At 39.1% G+C, this 24479-nt stretch overlaps 1 protein-coding gene across 4 annotated transcripts in view; it reads left to right on the forward strand.

The window, feature by feature from the left end:
- LOC130931905 (nuclear receptor coactivator 3-like) overlaps positions 1–24479 on the forward strand; it is a 121604-nt gene that overhangs the window by 58873 nt on the left and 38252 nt on the right. Inside the window, exon 1 of one of the 4 annotated variants that reach the window (XM_057861132.1) lies at positions 20474–20624. The exons of the other annotated variants lie outside the window; for them this stretch is intronic. The gene's annotated coding sequence lies outside the window, so the exon portion shown is untranslated. Of the gene's footprint in view, positions 1–20473; positions 20625–24479 lie in introns of those variants that run through there. 4 annotated transcript variants of the gene reach the window in all.

Below are 24479 nucleotides of genomic sequence, written 5' to 3' on the forward strand. Positions count from 1 at the left end.
GAGAGTGAGAGCTAGGCTACATGCCAACCCGAACCGAGCGGCTCTTCCAAGTCTCTTGGTCGAATTTCGAACATGAAAAATCATACAATTACTACCCCGACTCATGTCACACAAGTCGGCGGGAGTAATTGATTTTATCGATCGGCCAGCCTCTGGCGGCGAGCAAGTTTCGGCACGTCGGTCACCTGCTGCAGCCCCGGCAGGATTGCTCATCGCTGGGGATGCAGCAGGGGAATGAACACCGAAAATGGCGCATTCTCAGTGGACAAACCGGCTGACGTCGGAGCGCGTGGCTGCCCGGGCCCAAGTGTAGCACTCTCTAGGCAGGCACGCGAAGAGGGCAGAGAGGGGTGGAAGTCTCAACACAATCGAGACCCAGAGACAAGAGCGGTGGGCTCTCCGGGCCCAAGCCGAGGATAGTGCTCTCTAGGCGGGCATGTGAGGTGGTCCGATGGTGGTGGAAGTCTCAACACAATCGAGAACTGGAGACAAAGCAGTGGACTCTCCAAGCGCGGGCGCCCCCGCCTTCATCGGTCGCCGACCATGGTGTGCGAAAAGCCGCCGGTCATCGGTCGTGGAAGGTGGCCACTCCCGCCTTCTTGGTGGACAGGGAGCATTGTCACCCACAAAATGCAAGCCACCTCCTTATTAAAACGTGTGTCATGATCCCAGTATTTGACTTAATATAAAACTCTATAATATAAAATATAAAAAGCTTACTCACTTCCTCGTCCGTCCAATGGTCTCTCGATTGTCAGACTTTTTTTGCCCATTCTTCGCGGTGAACGGGATCTTTTGAAAATCCAAAAAGGCTCACACCACTCTGCCTGGTGTTGCAACAAAAGCCTGCAACACATTAGGCTGCCGTGACGCGATAAAATAAACAATCCCCAAAATCAGCTGTATCTGCAGTGTTTCTCATACTAAGTATGGCTGTTTAGTGAAAATGGTGTCACTTATTGACGTCACATCCGCCTTCCTCCTCAATCCGAGACTGTGGTCTGAAGTCTCTCATTTTCGTAGCGCGGGATTCAAAAAATTGAATAAGTATGTTGATCGCTTCTGCACACATCCAAAAGGTCAATTTCATTCAGGAGTGTAGAATACCACATGTAATATGAAATAAACATGCTTTCTTGTGTCACAGGCACTTTAAGTCGTTATGATAGGTGGTCGTCTGCGGGAGCGGTGCATGATTATGGCCATAATCATGATTATTTTGATCAATATTGTAATCTCAATTATTAAGCACTTTATTTAATTACATTTCAACAAAAATATGTTGTTTTTAGTGAAGAAAAATAACTTTAAAATGATTTTATTCTGATTTTTAAAAATCTGAATAAAATAATATTTTTTAAAATGATCAAACAACTGTTTAAAAAAAAAAAAAAAAAAATGTAATAAAATTTTACCTAAAAGTTTAAATATGATTTCATCTTGACATTTGATGAAAAGCTTATTTGTTAACATTAATAGAAACATACCAGGGTTATGTCTAATAAGAATTTTTTTCCAATTATTTCAACTTTTTGTAGTCACATTATTCTGCTGGTTAAATACAGTACATATTTTATTTATTTATTTATTTTTAATACGGAATTATGGATATGTCAACCTAAAGAATTTATTAGTTTGGATGATTCGAGACTGTTGTAAAAACCCAACAACAACAACCCAATAATTAAAAAAAAATAAAAAATACATACAATAAACAAAATGAAAAAGATAGTTGAGTAGAAACATCATGTAAGGTCAAACCAATTTGTCTTCTGAGTAAATCAGGTACTTCAAACACATACGTTAAAGTTCATGTAATTATTAGCCTCTTTACAAACAACCCACTGAACATCTTTATTGCATCTTTAAACCGCTTTTACAGGAGGAAGAAGTTGTTGCGTAAGATATTTATTGCTCAAGTCCTTGGCAAAATGTAAACATGAAGACATTTATACAGCAAAGCTCATCTAATTGAGGAACATACTCACGAACAAGCATATACAAGGAGAGGGAGGAGTGCAATATGAAAATGCGTTCAAGCAACTTCACACTGCCTTATATTGTGTGGAATCATAGATTATTGACTATGCTACTGAGAAGCTATTTCAGGACTGTTTAAAAGTTTGAACCAGGAGCTGCAGTTAAGATGGCGCACTCCAATTAACTCATTGGCTGCCACTGACGGCGACAGACAAACCAGACTTGTTTAAAAACTGTTTTTATATTGACCACACAGTAACTTTATCAAATTACAATTTGTAACACTGAAACTAAGGACTAACTAACCTTTCTGCTGTTCTAAAGGCTTTAATTTTATTTAATTCTGCAACGACGATTAATCAATAAACTTGAGTAATTTGATCAGAAAAAAGCTTTGAATCAAATTTTGCTGCCTTGAGGATTCGTTTATTTGAATAGCATTGCAAAGTGTTGGATTTAATTTTATTGATTGGGGTGGATACACTGCCCTCTAATGGCAACAGTGAATATGACATAACTCATTTAAAATGGCTGAATCCAGCTGCTACCTGTTAAGACCAACATAAAGTAGGTTTTTGTTTGAGCTAATATGATTTTTTTTTCATGCATTCTTAATTTCATTTATTGGTATATTGTTAGGAACGATTTGTTAAGAGCGTTGTTTAAAAAAAAGTTTGCATTTTATAGCATTTGAGCTAGCGGACTTTTGCTATGCAAGTTTGTTCTTTTTTTGTACTTAAAAAAAAAAAAGTAAATGAGTTTTTTTTTTTTTTTTTTTTTTTTTAAATACAATTTGAGGCTAAGCTCCAGTATGGTAATTTATTTTTAATATGAAAATGCAACTCTGCATAGTTTGAAGAAATAGTCCAGAATTTTACTTTGTATGTGCATTTAATGTTCTTTTAAAAGTGCAGTCTTAGCAAGCCTTTGTTTTAAATTTTACTTTGTATTCGCATTTAATGCTGAGATAGCCTTTGTTTTACATCTCCTAAAATTTATTCTGCGATGCATTAAATGTTCCTAATCCGATTACTCGATTATTCGAATTAACTACTTGATAGATTAATAATCGATACTAAAATAATCGATAGCTGCAGCCCTAATTTTATCTCATAAATTAACATTGTTTGCCGTTGATGGGGATAGACATTCGACCCCTTTTGACGTTAATTTGCCCCTCCTTGTCAAAAATGGATTGGACGTCTAACGCCTTCGAGGGCATGGAAACATCATTAAATAGCAACACTCTTAGTTATAATAGATCTGATGTCTAATGTCTGGCAGTGAATGAGTTAATATGGAACACATCGTCTGGAGGGAGGGTCTTTGTTGCTATGTTCGAGTCCATACATCTCTAAAAATGGAGCAGCTACCTCCCCACTCCTACAAACACACATACACACGCGTACAGCCCCCATCTGCTCCTAATCATGAGTGCAGCCAGCGGTCGGGTCGCTGACGGTCAATAGCACACCAAAGCACACGCACACATGTAAACACACATACTGTGTAGACCAGTCAGCCACATCCTGGAATTTTTACTTGTAAACTTTTTTCCCCCCCAGAATGTAACTACACGGACACACGCACTCAAGTAGACCAACAAGATGAACAGGGGACATGCTGGCGGTGTGCTTTACAGATGACAGGGAGTCATGGAAACGCCCAACGCTCTCCATGGTTACACATTTGATTCCCCCACGGGATTTCTCCTTTGATTGTTGAGATCGCACACTTAAGCTGCCACAACAAGCCAAAGTGGCCAGAACACACACAGGCATTGTACAAACGTCGGTGGATCTCATCAGGATTGAAATTGACACAAATTAACCTATTAGGTTGTTTCTCTTTGGATGACAATGGAAGTAATTAGCCCATCAGTTTTTCTTCCTTTTCAGCCACAAAGCATATGTTTTAATGTTAGAAACACATCTATTGTATACAACCTTTAAAAATGTTTTGCAGGTTAATATAATATTAAAAACTTTATTTCTACGTAAGTCACTGTTGTTGTTTACGTCGCAATGTGGTGACGTAAAGCAGTGCGGCCGGCGATAGCGAAGAGCTCTCAATTGTCACTTCCCGATTGGGACGGGTTACAAAATCGCGACGGATTGCGACAGCACAAGCGCGAACCGGCGTCACGGTGATAGCAAATATAGATATATATGTGATGGATCAAACGATAGAAATTAGGGCTGTCAAACGATTCAAATGTTTAATCGAGTTAATCACAGCTTAAAAATTAATTATTCGTAATTAATCGCAATTCAAACCATCTCTAAAATTCGCGATATTTTTTTGTTAATTATTATTGGAATGGAAAGATAAGACACAAGACGGACATAAACATTCAACATACTGTACATAAGTACTGTATTTGTTTATTATAACAATAAATCCACCAGATGGCATTAACATTATTAACATTCTTTCTGTTAAAGGGATCGACGGATAGAAAGACTTGTAGTTCTTAAAAGATAAATTTGAGTAGAAGTTATAGTAATTTTATTTTAAAACCCCTCTTAATGTTTTTGTTTTAATAAAATTAGCAAAATTTTCAATCAAAAAATAAACTAGTGTCTTTAACTACGTAAGGTAGTGATTGAAATACACCACAAGGTGTCAATGGCGAGTTTTAATTTAGAGCTCTAGCCAAGGCAAAATCTGAGTAAGTTTTATGTGTATTTTGCATAGCTATATTGATTGGGAACGCCAGTTCTCTTTGCATTGAGCGCTTTTCTTTTTGTGAACATTATTTTTTTTGAGAGATACAGTTGTGGTCAAAAGTTTACATACACTTGTGAAGAACATAATGTCATGGCTCTCTTGAGTTTCCAGTTATTTCTACAACTCTGATTTTTCTCTGATAGAGTGATTGGAACAGATACTTCTTTGTTACAAAAAACATTCATGAAGTTTGGTTCTTTTATGACTTTATTATGGGTGAACAGAAAAAAGTGATCAAATCTGCTGGGTCAAAAATATACATACAGCAGCAATAATATTTGGCAACATGTCCCTTGGCCATTTTCACTTCAATTAGGCGCTTTTGGTAGCCATCCACAAGCTTCTGGCAAGCTTCTGGTTGAATCTTTGACTACTCCTCTTGACAGAATTGGTGCAGTTCAGTTAAATTTGATGGCTTTCTGACATGGACTTGTTTCTTCAGCATTGTCCACAAGTTCTCAATGGGACTTTGGGAAGGCCATTCGAAATCCTTAATTCTAGCCTGATTTAGCCATTCCATTACCACTTTTGATGTGTGTTTGGGGTCATTGTCCTGTTGGAACACCCAACTGCGCCCAAGACCCAATCTTCGGGCTGATGACGTTAGGTTATCTTGAAGAATTTGAAGGTAATCCTCCTTCTTCATTATCCCATTTACTCTCTGTAAAGCACCAGTTGCATTGGCAGCAAAACAGCCCCACAGCATAATACTACTACCACCGTGCTTGACGGTAGGCATGGTGTACTTGGGGTTAAAGGCCTCACCTTTTCTCCTCCAAACATATTGCTGGGCATTGTGGCCAAACAGCTTGATTTTTGTTTCGTCTGACCACAGAACTTTCCTCCAGAAGGTCTTATCTTTGTCCATGTGATCAGCAGCAAACTTCAGTCGAGCCTTAAGGTGCCGCTTTTGCAGCAAGGGCTTCCTTCTTGCACGGCAGCCTCTCAGTCCATGGAGATGCAAAACACGCTTGACTGTGGACACTGACACCTGTGTTCCAGCAGCTTCTAATTCTTGGCAGATCTGCTTTTTGGTGATTCTCGGTTGAATCTTCACCCTCCTGACCAATTTTCTCTCAGCAGCAGGTGATGGCTTGCGTTTTCTTCCTGATCGTGGCAGTGACAAAACAGTGCAATGCACTTTATACTTACAGACAATTGTTTGCACTGTTGCTCTTGGGACCTGCAGCTGCTTTGAAATGGCTCCAAGTGACTTTCCTGACTTGTTCAAGTCACTTGCCACGTTTACATGGAGCCAAATATTCCAATTACAATCGGAATATTTGTTCAAACCGAATAAATGTGTTCCATATAAACACCTCATTCGGAATGAACAGGCCCAAACCGAATGGAATTTCATTCCGATTCACAGGGGTGGAATATTCCTTTTCCCAAACCGATTAGAAGTAAAATTGTATCATGTAAACAGGGGAGCGGAATGGTGGCTGGTTGCGTTCTTTCTGCACATGCTCCGTACTGACGTGGTGACGTCACTTGGTGACGTAAGTAACGTCACTTGCAACATGGCTTCCAAGCACAGCGCACCTATTTGGAGTCCGGCGGAAAGATTGTATTTAATTCAAACTTTAAAAGAATTGAATATAATTGCTCGCTTAGACGGGCGTAAAACGAGGAACAGTGAACTATTTAAAAAAGTTCACGAGAGGTTACACGAAGCCGGAATAGACCGGAGCGTTGACCAGATTAGAAACCGGTGGAAAACCGGCTATTACAAGGCAAAAGAGCAAAACAGCAGAAGCGGATACGACCCCACAAACACAACAAGTGGGTTAAAGTTAAAACAGCAGCACTCTGACGATCGATCTCCATGTTTTGCAACGTGACGCTTTGTTTTGATTAATCTGCGCATGTCAGACGGCAGTTGTCAAACGTCCTTTCGGAATAAAGGCAGACACATGTAAACGCTGGATCGGAATAGATGAAGTGACATGTAAACAGCTGATCTGAAATTTCCATTCGGAATGATTTGAATTGGTATGAATAAAAGTCAGCATGTAAACGTGGCTAATGATTCGCTTTTTCAGATCCATGTATGTATATTTTTGACCCAGCAGATTTGATCACTTTTTCTGTTGACCCATAATAAAGTCATAAAAGAACCAAACTTCATGAATGTTTTTTGTGACAAAGAAGTATCTGTTCCAATCACTCTATCGGAGAAAAATCAGAGTTGTAGAAATAACTGGAAACTCAAGAGAGCCATGACATTATGTTCTTCACAAGTGTATGTAAACTTTTGTCCACAACTGTAGAATATTATTTTTGTGCTTTCACTAAATGATACTGTAGCGACTTAACTGTTCCGCCCAAATGCATGATGGGAAGTTGGGCAACCATGACTGTCAGTGGTGGCTGCAAATGGTATGCAGTTAGGGTTGCCACCTTTCAGAAGTAGAAATACGGGACAACCCCCCTTGCGCTTCAAACTACAGGCAGAAAAAAATGAGCATCCCCAAAACTTCTGAAATGCATACAAATGTATTTATTCATATATATTCCGTATTGGTTCAATACGAAACGCAAAATTCCCAATTACGGATTGTTCCTTATTTCAAGAGACGGGTCGCAATCCTATATACAGTATGTTCTGCATTGTGTTCAATTAAGCATGTTAAGAAAAGATTGTCTCCCGTGAGAGATAGGAATAATATTTTTGTTGTGCTTCACGAGTTGCTTGAATCTGACGTCACTCGACAAACTGGCGCTGCCCGTCGAAAAGCAGACCGTGAATAGTGTGTGCTATTTTGCCTTCCCACCTTCTTCGAATGCAGCATAAGCAAGAGTGGACGAAGAACTCCTCCTATTGGGGTTTCATTATGCATCTAAAAACAATGGTCTCGCAGAATGAAATGAATTATGGCAGTTTTGTGTAACATTGTTTTGGCCGCATGGATATTTGGAACAATGATCTGCATTTTGAATTTATCTGACTATGTTAGCTCTGTTAAATATTGTTTTCTATTGACAGGCTACGATAGGACTCGCGCAAGCTTAACCACTCCGGAGCCCTGAAACTAACAAATAACTGACAAACTGCACTGGAGACCGTGTGATTCAATAAACACGCTTTAGGAATTTCAATTAAGTTCAGTGTTTGCATTATTAAATTTTTCACTGCTGAAAAGTGCAAGCAAGCTAGTACAGTGCCTTGCTCATGGTGTGAAAACATTGCATATTTCCCCAAAAAAACAATGCATGACCATTGAACTTTACTTGTAGTTACATGTTAGTATAGGACCACTTGCTTAATATCACTTTAGTAAGCCTTGCATCTATTGTGCTTGTGAGTTCTTGGACAATTTCAGCTTTAATTTCTCTGCAGGCTGTTGTAATAGCATCCCAGAGCTGCTGCATGATGTGAACTGTCTCCTACTATTGTAGATCTTTTGCATGATGATGCTCCAGAAGTTCTCAATAGGGTTAAGATCAGGGGAAGATGGTGGACCCACCATCAGTTTTTCTCGTATGCCCATAGCAACCAGTGACTGATTGGTGTTCCTTGCACCATCAGATTGGGCATTGTCATGCACGAAGATGGGTTTTTGTCGGAAGGTAAGGTTCTTTTTGTATCATGGAAGAAAGTGGTTAGTCAGAAACTCTACATTCTTTATAGAAGTCATTTTTACACCTTCAGGGACCTACAAGCTCTCGCCCCTTGATTCCAGCCCAAAACATGCGAAGAGGTTCCTACACCTTTATGTTTGTTGGACTCAAAAGGCATCAATGGCTTAAAATGCCTGTTTGCTGCTTTGCAATGGCCTTATAGAACCTTCTCTCTTGATCCAATGAAGTTGTCTGGCAGAAACTTTTCTTATTCTGCCTTTATCTGCACAAACTTGCCTGTGCTTTGAATTAGCAACAAATTTCTTTACCGTTCGACGGTTTTGCCTAAGTGGAAATATGCAATGTTTTCATTCCTTGAGCAAGGTACTGTACTATCTTACACGTTTCAGCACCAGAGAGATGGTTTTTCTTCCCCATATTGCTTAAAACCCGCGTCCTGCTTACTATTGAGGAACGTCACTTTTAAGCATTTTTCCTTTTTTTGGGCTCACCTAGAAGATTTATCGTAGAACTCCGAGATCGATGTCCATGATCTACAGGGCCTTGACAATGTAACTCATAAGTTGAATGGAAAAACCCAAAAAAATCTTTTTATACTCTAAAATACTTATTTATATTTGGCTACATATTTATGACCCTTTTGTTTCCCACTTGATTCCACTGATCATCTACTATAAGAAATAATGGTGGGTAGGGTGGGGTGCTCCTGATTGTCCATCACCTTAGCCCTAGGTGCCCCCCTCCTCCACGTGGTTGGCATGACAACGGTGTACCAGGTTGGGAGAGTTTCTTGTTGTTGCCACATTCTTACAACATCCTGACCTAAAACATGTTTTCTGATGCTAATGTTTTATGGAGGTGTGTTGGTGGGTTTGAGCCTTTGTCCGGGCTTGCAAAAAAATGCTTGGTGGGTGCGTTCTGTGGCACAAAATAGGGTGCTTTTCAGGCAGATGAGAAAATAAAGGGTGGGGAGGCAGCATATATACAGGAGGAGAAATCAAATTATTTCTTGCGCTCTGCCTGCCGCTGTGGCTGGAGGAGAGCATTAATCTTTTACCTCCGTCGGCAGGTGATGCCACAGGAGCGCGTGTGGAGACTTTACTAAATCATACTCCCTTTCATTCACACCCTGCTGCTGATGCTGTTATTGCACAGATAACAGGATGAATTCATTAGAGGCCAGTGAGACGGTAAAGATGAGGAGGCACATACAGTGACTGCGGAGTTGCCCAATGCGACGACTGATATCGACTGGTCGATCTCTAAGATGAAAGATGGTGTCGGTCAATTGTGTTTCCACTAAATAAAAAGAAAAATTAAGACCCTTTAGCCTATCTCCCACCCTCCCTGGCGTTTGGCCTTCGATTGACAAACATGACAGCAAGTCAGATCTCATTGTTGCCTGTGTCAAAGAAGTAAACAATACAATGTGCTACATACATTATTTCCTGTATGTACGTCGTTTTGGGTTGGTCACTTGAAAAGCAGCTTGGTAGTGAAAAAAAGATGTGGAAAACCAGGAGTAGTTGGGGGTGGGTGCATTTTGATATGGTAAAATGATCAGGAAGTGAAACATTTTTCAAAAGATGTCTGTGATGAGCAATACTTACCTCCCTGTTTTTAGGTAAAAATTAAAGTAAAAATGTGAAATTTGTGCAGCTAATCAATCATTTTAGAAGGGATAAAAGATAACATTTCAGTGTGTTAAATTTACAACAAAAATTAACCCTATTTATAGAGATGAATGCATTTGATTGATAAGTGGTGGGTAGTGTTTTTTTCCCCATTCAAATTTGGAAGGCGTTTTGATAACACTCCTCCGTGTTGTGTGAAAATTACGAGACATTTTTATTTTCATTTTAAAGGGACTTCAAACACTTCAAGCTAAATACAGTGATTGTTGTACAAGAGCTACTTAATGGTAAAATAAACAGAAAGACTGGATTATCCAATTGTTTAGTTGATTATTGAAATTACTGCTTGTTGAACGAGAATGAGGACATTTATTTCACTAACTCAAACCACTTGATGATCATTGGATGATCACCCCCCCCCCCCAAAGAAAAAAAAATAAATAAATACTTAACCGGAAAATGTAACTCAAGCCAATAAAAAAAGTCTGATTATATTCAGTTCAGAGCAGACCAACTATTTCCTAAAGCTTGCCTTTTGAGTTAATGTAACCAAAATGAAGAGTGTGAAGATTGTAAATGTACATGTTTGGACATGAATTTCTATGGTGTTATTTTATTTTTTTAACTCATTAAATCACAGCTATTTTATACAAGACAACCCCCTTCACTACGTCCCATTTTCGACAAGTTTGACTGATCTTTCAAGGCCCACAAATATTGTCTTTAGGGCTGTCAAACGATTAAAATTTTTAATCGAGTTGATTACAGTTTAAAATTTAATTAAACCAAATTAATTGCAATTCAAGTCATCTCTGAAATATGCCATTTTTTTCCTGTAAATTATTGTTGGAATGCAAAGATAAGACACAAGACGGATATATATATTCAATATACTGTACATAAGTATTGTATTTGTTTGTTATAACGATAAATCCACAAAATGGCATTAACACTATTAACATTCTTTCTGTTAAAGGGATCCACAGTTAGAAAGACTTGTAGTTCTTAAAAGATAAATGTTAGTAAAAGTTATAGTAATTTTATATTAAAACCCCTCTTAATTTTTTTCTTTAAAATAAAAATTTGTAAAATTTTCAATCAAAAAATAAATTAGTAGCTCGCCATTGTTGACGTCGCTGAGCGGTGACGTCACAGCCGTTCTTCCACAGTGTCTTTAACTACGTAAGATAGTGATTGAAATACAGCACAAGGTGTCAATGGCGAGTTTTAAATTACTTAGGAATCAAGCCAATGAGTTTGCTTTGTCCCTCGACTGACGCTGTAGCTCCGTTTTTTTTTTTTTTTAGACTGGGTCTATTGTGATTCACGTTCATTTGAGTGCTGGCTTCACAACACATGAGACCAGTGATAGTTTGTATATTGTAACTAAATATCGCCATCCAGTGTATTTGTTGAGCTAAACGAAATGTTTGAATCGAGTTTGACCAAAGTCTGAGTAAGTTTTATGTGTATTTTGCATAGCTACTGTATTTTGATTGGGAATGCCAGCTTTTCTTTTTGTGAACATTTTTTTTTGAGAGATAGGAATATTATTTTTGTTGTGCTTTCACTAAATGATACTTATGTTTGTTGTGAAGTAGTTACCGAAGCTTATGCCAATATACAGCGCGGTCCAATGAACGCCTGTTTGCACTGCCTTTCTCTGCCTCTTAGCTCTCAATGTGCAAAAAACGGCGTCATTGTAATCTGTTTGAGGCAATCCATGAGCAGGTCATTCCGCGCATACGTTAAATGCGTCAAATATTTTAACGTGATTAATTTTTAAAATTACTTACCGCCCGTTAACGCGATAAATTTCACAGCACTAATTGTGTTCACTGGCTATATAAACATGGACCTACCAAAACAAAACAAAAAAAGACCTTTCATCACTATTAGTAAATTTTAAACAACTTTCTATCTGAGGGCAAAAATACAACCTCTTTGTAAAAAGGCATTTCAAGTAAGGCAGAACGATATTGGGAAAATCTGACATTGTTACTTTTTGGGGGTTTGCGATATATTGTGATATATATTTGTGGTCAACCGATATGGAATTTTCAAATGCAGATACTGATACCTAAAAACAATTTCAGCTGATTGCCGATATCCAAAGCTGATTTTGTAAGACTATATTTGAGGCCATCCATATACTTTTTTTTGGGCACGTAGATTATGAAAGGCAATCAAAAAAATACTTTAACAACTTCAATTTGCAATGATTACCTGAGACTTAAACGATAAATTCGGTCTAGAGCGACCAAACCTATGAACACAGCGCTTTGTTTTAGGTTTATACACTCAGAAAGAACAGTAAATTATTTAAAAATAATTAAACCCACTAGGGCGTCACGACGAGACGTAAACAAGCAAGAGTGAGAGTTTAAGAGGAGGCTCGTCATACTAAACCTAACCCAAATGCTACGCTAACCCTACGACCTACATCTAGAGTGTAAGGATCACTCTATAAACACCTTGAAAGGCTAAAGCAACATTGCATATTCTCTCATGCAAGATTGAAAAAAATCTTACAATATTTATAAACAAGCAAGCCTGAAGCTTCCTACAGCAGCTTCAAGCTGCTGCAGGGTCCTTCCGGGGTCCTACCGTCAGTCAGCAGCGGCCATAGTTGCCCACACAGATGCCTGATCAAAATTCTTTTTTAATCGGCTTTTTTTTGTTGTTGATCGGCCGATGGCTGATGTTGGGGAAAAAATTACATATATCGACCTCTGATATATATTGCAATATTAAAACAAGAATTTTCACCAGATGACTTGAATAGCTCTGTTTGAGAAGACTGAATCATTAAGACTATTGCATTCATATGATACTGTTTACGCCAAGATAAGGAGGTTCATCTGTGAATAATCAAGATTGCTGTATATAGACCCTACCCACCGACGTCACAAAATCACGTGCTCGCTGTATGGTTCCGCCCACTTGTCCGTCATTTTGTGTCTGTATTATCAATGGTCTCAATTGATCCAGCAATTTATAATGCATTTCATGGAAGACCCGGTGCTTTCGGATGCCGTAAACTCACTTGATGCGTTGCATAAAAGGCGTTATGTGGAAAAGCTTCAGTTTATCCATTCGCCAGATCCATATTTGATGCCTAAATCGATGTTTTTCGACCCGCTGTCTCCGCCGTATTTGCCTGACATCTGCTAGCTACCCTGAACTGTACAACTATCTTGTCCACACAAAATCAGCCTATTCTCACGAAAGTTTGAAAAACTTTAAGAGCTTGGAGGCTTATAAATACTTCGTTACTGGTTGGGTGAAACAGGTCCTCGTCCAAGAAAATTCGGCAGGAATCTATCTTGTGCTTGGAAAGGTGAGTTACGAAATTTTCAATTCAAAATCTTTTGTTATTGCTAACATCCACTGTCAAGTCTAATGTATTTCATGTCGTTTGTCAATGGAGTTAGGGCTTTTAATGTTTATATGGTTTAGCGATAGCACTCTCACTACATACATACGTGTATGTTGTCGGCGATTAGCCTAGCAATGATCTTAATTGTGGTTGTCAGCCCAAAACCCTCTAAATATATATTAAATGCATCTTACCAGATATAAAATGACTACTACATAATCTGTGGTAATCGTTTGGAGCCCAGTTTTCTCGTCGAATTGCAGCAGCCCATCTCGCTCTCTTCTCTCCGGGTCTCTCGGAATCCGGTAGAACTTCAAGTCTCTCCGTTTTCTCCGTCTATCTTCTCTGTTATTGCAACCGACCGCCACACACGCCTTCACCATTTTGATTATTAATGTTAACGAGCAGAAAAACACGTCGTAAATAGGAGGAATGTACGTAGCCGTAACAGGGAAACATGATGTGTTGACGGAGAGTTGGGCGGCACCAGTCAGGAGGAAGGAGTTGTGACGTCACGTGGGTAGGGTCTATAAAAGGGATCATGGAGGTCATGTCTCTGCACAAAATAGATGTTTTATTTAACACTGTATTTCACAGTTCGATAGCAGCAAAGAAATTGAACATATTTTAAGCAAAAAAATCAAAGGGCTCGTGCTCCACACAGTCTTACTAAAGGGCTGTTTACATGGTGACTCTGCAACACCAAGACGCAACAATTGTGTTGGGGAATGGCCTCGCTATAACACGGTGACGGCGAAAACGCAAGGTGAAGATGCGAACTTTTGATTCCGGCCTCCAAAGCGGAACTATTTGATTGCGGGGATTGCTCCGCAACCATATGAATGGAACGCTCTCGCTCCAATGTTGCAGCACTCGCACACGTCACTTTGGGCATGCACAGTTGCTGCTACTAAACATTCAAAGCAGTAAACACGGCGGAACGTCGGCTTTAGTTGACTGTTTTTGTAATATTTCATTTTATTGTTAATATTTTAATATTTGATTTAAATGTAGTCTGCATTTTTGTGACAAACAAAATAAAAAATCACGTGGATGCTATTGCTTGGAGTGGGCGGATTTGTTGTCTTCTGAGCTGGGTTGTTGTCAAGGAAGTGCATCATTCACTGTCGCCTTGTAAAACTTCATTACCCTCTAGAGCCTGGCATGAATACTACATCGTTTTCATGCAGAATTGCGACATTGTTATCATGGAGACGGGACCATGTAAATGCAAACATGAGATGTGTCGTATTCTCGGAGCGCCACTATGTGAACGGCCCCTAAGACACACTTGACAGTTTTGACATACCTTAATCGCACAGATGTATTTTCAAAAAGAAAGAAAGAAAGAAAGAAACAATCGCACATCCTGCGATGGGACTATTCCGCATGCACAACTTGGTCATGGTCAAACGATATATCGTGCAGGCGTAATTTCAAGCATAACTTTGACACTAATACAGTTGTACCTCTATAAATGAATTTAATTCGTTCCAGGACCTGGATTGTAAGTCGAAATGGTCGTATGTTGAGCGGGATTTTCCCATAAGAATACATTATAATTCAATTAATTCGTTCCACAGTCCAATAACCTATGCTAAATCCTTCATAAACACTACAGGCACAATTACAAATACCAATTACACAGAGCAAAAGAAATGAATTATACATAGAAATCTTAATAATAATAATATAATAGTAATAATCTAACGACTCGGGTTGAATTGTGGCGGTTGTGTTTTGTTTTCTGTTCCTGAATGCACCGTTAGTGACGAGAAAATGAGAGAGGTGCGAAAAGAGTTTTTACTTTCACTTTTCATGCTCTATTCTTGTTGCTGTCGGCAATGGCGGACAATAGCTGTGTTGTGTTGCACAAATTCTAAAATAAATGTTTAAAAACCTGATGTAGCTGGCGACTTCCCTGCTGATGTTACAATAATAATAATTGTCACTTTAACTTATAAAGATTGGCCATCGAAGGTCGGAGGAGGACTGTCACGATCGTAGACATATTTCCGTCTCAATTTCAGTGTTAAGCGGTCGCCTTTTTCCTTTTTTTTCACCACCTGCACTAGCCTTCCTGGGACCCATGTTGATTTCTCTCACAAGAAAATGCATCGTACTGCTGTCATGCGGGAATGATTGCGACACTTTTATAAATCGTCGTATTTTGAGCATGTTGTCATATGTCGAGACAAATGACGAGTCATATTTTACGTCGGATGAAGAAAGAATCGTATCTCGAACTGATTGTATGTCAAGGTACCACTGTATATCTAAAAAATGATTTGATTTATGCCAAAATATAAAAAAACAAACACAAAAGGTAATTTTACATCAGAATAATTTATTAATAAATACACATAATTTCCATGAGCTATCTACGATTTCCACATTGGCCTAATCCATTGGTGAGGAGACATGTAAAACGTTATTAAACCTGCTGCACAAAAATAATATATACAGTCTGTATTGTACATACGTAAAACCCATATAATATATCTTTGGGATCTGGCACATGTTTTTGGGATGAGTTAAAGATTTAAGTTATCGTCATGGTCCACAGACGCTGACTTTGTGATTTAATATTGTGAGTTGATTAATTGTATAGTTGTGTTCTTTGCAGCATGTCTTCATTATTAGTGAGAACATCTGTACATTTTTGGAGCCACATCAACATGGACATGCATTATTGTGGTAGCCTTTCAGTCTTAAATTCAGCTGCATCGCTTTTTTAAAATCACCATCCCTGCCTCAGCAATGCCAACGCCATCTCCCATTTTCCCTCGTTCTTCCTCCCGCTGCCCCCCTGCTGCTGCATTATGCTCGGCATGGCCAGGCTGCCTCTCTGCCACCAGGTCCTACTGCCTGTGGCGTATAATTGACTTTCTCCCTGCATTGGAAAAAGCGGACAGTCCACGCCAGGCTGGAGGTGACCCATTTCCCCAGGGCATTCAGCAGCCTTCTAATCAACCATTCTTTGGGGCCGTTTCATTCACTCCACAATTAGAGCAACTCCCTTTTGGAGAGCTCCATCAAGAGGTAGGCAAGGCACGGACTCAAGGGGTAGTGGAAAAGGCAGACTTTCTAGCCAACATTGACTTTGTGCCACTCTGGTCGTCAACTTGTAAGTAACAGGCAGGTGGAACGCATACGTGAAGTTTAAGCCCCCGCCCACCCAGACTGAAAAGTATCTTTTGTAATTGACTTTCCTATAAATGATTTTAAAATTAAGAGATTTCCGGTAAAATATTGTCAATAAAAGTTGTAAAGCAATAAAACAAACAACAAAAATAAATTAACAAAAAAAAGATATTTTTATAATGGGTCATAATTATTTTTCAAACAGACCATGTGACTAGCACCTTAGACGGTCATCTGCTTTGCTTAGCCAAAACCACCCGAAGACCGAAGAGGCAAGATGGATACATGCAATTTTTACAAACCGAAGCTTTCAAAAGCAACAATAACTACTGAGCAAGAACCAAAAATTGAAAATGTGCAACATGAAGTGCCAGAGAGCACCGCCAAAATGGTTTATACGACAGAAAAAAAAAGTTTTTTTTTTTTTTTAGGATGGATGGGCCATGTTTTAAAACCTTGTAGATAACTACATCACCAAAACACGGAAATCAAGCAAATCAGTGCAGCGCAGTGGCCCAGCCCAGGGGATACAATTTTTGACAGGGGGAACTACATTGGCACAACACCGGCGGGCGTACCATATTCAATGAATGACGATCTTGGCAAAAAGTATAGCTGTCCTAAGCAGCCTGAATTTCCCTCAAGAATGATGGGAAACAAAAACAAAAACAAAAACAAAAAACAAAAAAAACCCACTCATTTTTGACTTCTTATTATAGATATTCTTGTAAGTTAATTTTATTGCTTTATTATTATTTTTATTGATTTATTTATTTATTTACAGCGTTTCGTGGTCATCAACATGTTGTGCCCGCCCTGCCCCAAAATTTAAACTCCGCCTATGGAACGATAAAATAGATACCGAGCCGACAAAAAGGACGCTGACAGACTTTTTAAGATTTTTAGATTGAGATTTTAGATCGGGAAAAAAAACATTTAGGTAGAACTTTGTTATTCGAACAAAAATGATGGGGATTCAAACTGCCTAAAGCTTATCGGGGTGGGAACGTCTGGGTACCTCATGATACAGTTTGTGAGACAAGGCTCACAATAATGATTCTCTCACGATATGGCAATACAAAAATGATCGATACATGGGCCAGAAAATCAATATATGATATTCTCCGTCATAGCATCTACGATGCAACTAATAATGGTAATGGTAATGGAGTTATACTTGTATAGTGTTTATCGCTAGTAGACGTCAAATCCATTTGAAATGGGAGTGTGGCAGCCCTCCCACAATGGCAGACAATGAGCTAGTATAGACACTTGTTCCGGAAAATTTTGATAGCAACCTGTCGGTTCCTTTTTTTTTTTTTTTTTTTAAACTCACACCATTTTAAATTGATATTTCACTTCTTAGACAAAGCATATCAAATACCTACTAGGTTAAAAAGTGTTGCAATATTTCACCACCGCGATATATTGTCACATATGTCACATAAAAGTTTGGCAGATAGGAAGCGGTCCTTCAAAGAGAATCCAATGTTGATGATTTAGAAGCAGAATGTGTCATGGCACTACAGTTAAAGTAAACTGTAACATTAAACACAAATACAGTAACAAAGAAAATAAAACATACTGTACATTAAAATACAAAATGCATTTCATTTTTTAAACAGCTGCTACCTTACTGCTAATATACTTTACGATGGAAGACACCATTCACGTGCTAACAAAAATTAGCATCGATTTGCCTTATTTAACTCATAACAATAAATATTCATAGACTCAAATGGTTTTCATTGCAAATTATTTCAAATTACCAGTTAAAAAAATTCTATTTGGCAAAAATATTGTCTAATATTAAAGCATTTACAACAGTAGGATGGTAGGTAGGGCTGTTTGATTTTGCCCTAAAAGAAAATCCCGATTATTTTCTCACCAATGCAATTTTTCGATATCGATTACTTGGCAACATAAAAATGACATATAAAGTGTCAACCAGCCTGCCAGCCAGTCAATCAAGTCAGTCAGGTGAAGTAGATAGACAGCCAGGCTCAGGGTGATGGGCTGTCACATTTCTCTCTGGTCTTACTTACATGAATTAATTAGTGCAAAACTGTCACTCAGTGATAACAATACGCAAAGTGGCAATCACCTTGTCTAAACAAACCCAAATATCCACGCCGGTGAAGGTAACAGAATGATCCCTAAGGTCAAACACGTTAATGGGCCAATGAACTTTATGCATATACAATCAGGAGCAGAAGTACTTGCACCCATTGTGATTTTGCAAGTTCAACCACTTAGAAAATAGGTTGAGGTCTGAAATTTCAATCATGGATGCATTTCCATGTAAAGACATAATCTAAAAAAAATTCCGGAACTCACATTGTATGATTTTTAAAAATAATTTATTTGTAATTTACTGGGGTTCATAAGTATTTGTACCCGTGAGAAAATCAGTGCTAATATTTAGTGCAGAAGCCTTTGTTTGCGATTGCAAAGGTAAGGGGCTTTCTGTAGTTCTTCACCAGGTTTTCACATACGGAAATAGGGATTCTGGCCCATTCCTCCACACAAATCTTCTTCAGATCTGTCAGGTTTCGGGGCTGTCGTTGAGAAACACGAAGTTTCAGCTCCATCCAAAGATTTTTTTTTTATTGGATTGAGGTCTGGAGACTGGCTAGGCCACTCTAGAGCCTTGATATGCTTTTTACGTAGCCACTCCTTGGTCAGCTTGGCTGTGTGCTTCGGATCATTGTCGGATCCAGCCATGACCCATCTTCAAGTCTCTGACTGAGGGAAGGAGGTTGTGGCTCGAAATCTGACCATACATTTCACAATTCATCCTCTGCTTTATACAGTACAGTTGTCCTGTCCCCTTTGCTGAAAAGCAGCCCCAAAGCATGATGGTTCCACCCCATTCTTCTCAGTGGGGATGGTGTTCTTGGAATTGTACTCATCTTTCTTTTTCATCCACCCATGACGAGTAAAGTTTGCACCAAAACGTTCAACTTTGGTCTCATCTGACCACATGACCTTCTTCTATAACCCCTCTGCATCATTCAAATGGTCCCTGGCAAACTTCAGACAGGCCTTCACAAGTACTGGCTTCAAAAGGGGAAACTTCTGACCATTGCATGATTTTAAAGCATTGCACTGTAGTGTTCGACTGACAATAGGCTTTGAAACTGTGCATCCAACTCTCTTCAGGTCATTGACCAGCTCCTGCCATGTAGTTCTAGGCTGAGCCCTCACTTTTCTCATGATGAGTGATGCCCCACGAGGAGAGATTTTACATGGAGCATCAGTCCGAGGTAGATTATCAGTCATGGTTATCCTTTTCTAATTTCTAACAATTGCTGCAACTGTTGATTTATTCTCACCAAGCTGCTCTCCAGTTGTCACTGACCTTTTCCAGCTCTGTGGAGCTCAACAATTTTTTTCTCTGGTGTCTTTTGAAAGTTCTCTGGGCTTGCCCATGGTAGCAGTTGGATTAAGACTGACTGTGGGGTGCACAGGTGACAATATTGAGTTCAAACGGCTGTTGGGTGGGTGTGTACTCTTGGGTTTAAGGTAGAGTGACGACTCTTTGAGTATCATAATTTTTGCTGGTTCTCTGGGGTACAAATACTTGTGAACCCCAGTAAATTACAAATTAATTATTTTAAAAAATCATCATCATACAATGTGATTTCTGGATTTTTTTAGATTGTCTCCATGAGTGGAAATGCATCTATGATTGAAATTTCAAACGTCTACCTATTTTCTAAGTGGGTGAACTTGCAAAATCACAAGGGGTGGAAATACTTCTGCTTCTCACTGTAGATTCAATTTTCAAATGTAGGCCTATGCATTTTGCCAAAACATGTTATGGTATTAAAACAAAAAACAACATGGCATGCTTTTAGTTACTGTAATCTAGTAGCAGCAATCTTGACAAGAAAACAAGACAGAGGGAACCACACCCACACACACACACACACACACACACACACACACACACACGCACGCACGCACACATACACACACACACATATCTAGACAGACAGACAGACACAAACACTCACACACATATACTTTCTAGCCTGGAACTCCAGACTGATCGCTGTTCCAGCGATTGAGTCTGGTGACCGTCCGGCAGATCAAATTCCCAGGGCGGAGGAAGCCTCAGCAAACAGACAGCGGAGTGGACCAATCAGCGACGAGCGGACGTGACGTTGGTAAAGTGACAGCGCGAGCAGAGAACGGAGAAGTTTATTCAACATGGCTAGCGCGAGAGACTGTTTTCAGTGACTTGTGTCGATGCGCTTTTGGTAATTTAAAACGGATTTTACCGCGAATCAGAATATATTCTCGGCTCTACCGTTCGCCATCTGTGTTGTTGTGGAGACTACTTTCGACGTGCAAGAGTGATGTTGCTCGTTAAGAACACAACGCAAATAATCGCATCTGATTCCACGGATGATTTCGTTCGGCTCGAGAGGCTATTAAGGAGCTGATCCCAGACTATTCTCACAGTGTTTTAAAAATACAGGAAGAACAGTCTGGTCATGCTAGGCAGTATACTTTCATACTTGTGGTAGAGTGCAAGATACACTCGGAGGCTTCCTCCTGGGGTGACAGCCATGCACACCAATTTGATGTAGAGTGCGGCGTATAGTCTGAGCACTAACAGGCTGACCCCCCACCTCTTCAATCTCACGAGTGACATGACTTTTTGGAGGGAAAATGACAAGCAGTAATCAATTTGGACATTTAGGCATGTACGTTTTTTCATACGGGTGTACTCACTTTTGTTGCCAGGGGTTTGGATATTAATGGCTATATTTTGAGTTATTTTGAGGGGAAAATAAATGAACTCTATTATATAAGCTGCACACAGACTACTATTCATTGTGTCAAAGTGTCATTTTGTCAGTGTTGTCCCATGAAAAGATATACTTAAATATCTGCTGCAATGCGAGGGGTGTACTCACTTTTGAGACACACTAAGATAAACGGTGCGGTTTTGAAAATCGAAGGTACCAATTTGTAAGTTTTTACCATCGTTTTAACCAGAAAAGTCAGTTTTGTTTCAAAATCGATTAATCGAACCGCCTTAATGGTAGGTTATCTGTTTCCTTAGCTTCAGGGTTGTCATTGGTAACATGTAAAAGTTACTGTGTGGCGTAAAAACAGTTCATTTTTAGAGCAGATTTGGTTTGTCCATCACCTTCAATGGTAGCCAATGAGTTCAAGTCTAATTTAACTTAAGTTTAATAAAAGTTTAGTATACTCGAGTCAGCTAAGATGATCTTTGCTGCGTGTTGATTTTTCTCTATTTCTGAGAAGTAAAGGAAACGTTTTGCAGATTGCTTCGGGAGACACTCTCGTCTCACTGCTGCCATTGGTCTGAATTGTTATGCAGCAGAGGTACTCTGGTCAGAGGATAACCATGTAATCAATGAAATGAAAACACTGCTTTGGCTGTGAAGGTTAAGAGGGTTACTGGTGGCTTTCAGGCCACTCATTGCTGCACAAGTGCATGCATGGAGGACTCCTACTCATTCTCCTTTTATCTCTTACCTGTTTCTGTGTTTGACATGCCTATCTCTTCGTCCCTAGTGACCGCCCACCCCCCTTCACTACTGCCTCTTTCTTCCTGGTGTTTCTAGTCGTCTGCATTTTCTCTGTCTTCTCTAGTTGTGTTCACTTTCCCCTTCCTCCCACTTCTCCCCAGTGCCTGTCGCTGTCACTGTGGCAAAGAAAGTGACCAATCAGAGCTCAAGTCACAGCAGAGGATTCTCCCACCCTCCCTTATATCTTTCTTTCCTTCCCTCTTCCTTCTCCTCTTCCTTCTCCTCCTGTCTTCCCATCTGCTTCGCCTCCCAACAACCTTTATCAGCTCACTTCCTGGAGACGAAACGTAATGCATTATGGGAGACAGACGGCTGTCTAACGGGGTTAGTTGTGCAGTGTGGCTTTTCATCAGAGACACTGCTAATCCTGTGTGTGTGCGTGTGTCTAGTGAGAGAGACAGCCATATGAGATGATGAACTCCCACATACGCACGCACACAAACAAACAAACTCAAATTCTTTTTCGAATGTTCTCCCAGCGGAAGAGGCCAGCAGACGGGTTTGTCATTCCCTGCCAGGAGATTATAATGTGCGTGATATGAGCATTTTTTTTTTTGGGGGGGGGGGGGGGGGGGGGGGGGGCTGATCTTTACAATTTACAACTTGCCACCCATGATATTAATGTAGAATTCAATAGTCATAATTCATTTGCTTGCATAACTTTTCTATTCCTATTATTTAGGTGCCAGCTGCAACAAAAACAGCCAACAACCATCCCAGTACAACAACGAATGGCACAGAAAACAACAATAACCAAATATAACAAGCTAATTAATCATTCACTTATTTAGACGCCCAATCTCAGAGGAGACAAAAGAATATTTTAGCCTATTTGTCCTGCATTTTGGCAGGGTGTGCTTGCGACCTGACAGTAGCAGCACCAGCGGAGGGGTAGCTCTAGTCACTGCGATAATTCACCAAAACTATAGTAAATAATAAAATCATCCTAAAAAACTTGTAACGTCACTATCGTCAATTTGACTAATCTACTGCGGACCCTCATGATACAAGCACAATCCGTTCCATGACGAAGCTCGTAACGTGAATGTGCTCGTATCTCAAATGGGTTTTCATCATCAGAGATCAATGAAATCCAGTTGATTCATGCAACACTTCCCATAACCCCTATGTTACCCCTAAATAATAATTAAAGGCATCATTTTAAAGGCTAAATAATATGATAAAGAAATTCAATGTATTGTAAAAAAAAAAAATAATAATAATATTTACAAACTAGTCCGAGTAGAGATTTGTGTACGTCACTTTCTGGGGGACATGGTTAATGTTCACTTGTAAGCACTAATGATTCAGATGCACTTTGATACACAATTCTACCAGACAAGTATGAGCAGCAGGTGGACAGACTGGGAAATTTTGTTTATGCGAGATGCTGGTATGCCACCAAGGGGGATGCCAAGACACTTGAGTCAAAGCAAAGGGCAGTCGGAAAGAGAGACTTTTCTATATTTCGCCCGTCAGTCATAAAGTTAAAATTTGCTTGCATAATGAGACTCATTTTCTCTCATGACGATGCTTGTATATTAAAAACCTGTAAGGTGAGGTGCTTGTATTAAGAGTAGGGTTGCACCAATACCATTTTTTTGGCCCCTCGCTGTGCAGTATCGGCCGAAACCAATACCATACCGATAACACTTGACTTTGTTTGAAATGTATATATATATATATATTAGGGCTGCAGCTATCGAATATTTTAGTAATCGACTGAAAATTCTATCGATTAATCGAGTAATCGGATAAAACAAATAACAATTATAAATATACATGAGAAAACAAGACATTTCATCTAATCTTGAACCATTTTCAGTCAGTCAATGTCTTTATTTTCGATGTATATTGTTGAAAACAGCCAACAATTGCATCTCAGATGTAACTGGAATAAACAAAAAACAAACAAACAAACAAAAAAAAAAAATATATATATATATATATATATATATATATATATATATAAATGCCGTTACGCTTGATAACACACATCACTTAAAAGTTAAGATTTTTTCCCACGTTTCAATTGAATTTCTATTTGAAAACACACCTGTTCACGCTTTCTAACCCACCATAACCCCTAGCTGTCATATTTTTACTTCTTTTTATTGTGATTTTAATTTTTTATCCTTTTAAAACCTTTTTATTGTACTGTGATTCCATGTCTCTTGTAAAGCGTCTTTGTGTGTTTGAAAAGCGCTCTAGAAATAAAATGTATTATTATTATTATTTGTGTCAAGCCATTTTTAAGTTCTAGGTAAGTTTTAAGTTAGTCTAAACTGTAAGTCCTGATGGGATTTTGAGTTTTTGCAGTGTTCAAAATAAATGTATGATACAGGCTGTATTGGAGCACATTAGGGACCAGTGCTACTTGGTGTTTTATCCAGCAATGACTACTGAGCTAAAATTGATAGTTAGCATTATTAAGTTTTTATTTTACACCCTCATCAC

Source organism: Corythoichthys intestinalis, chromosome 2, assembly GCF_030265065.1.
Source record: "Corythoichthys intestinalis isolate RoL2023-P3 chromosome 2, ASM3026506v1, whole genome shotgun sequence".
Lineage (NCBI taxonomy): Eukaryota > Metazoa > Chordata > Actinopteri > Syngnathiformes > Syngnathidae > Corythoichthys > Corythoichthys intestinalis.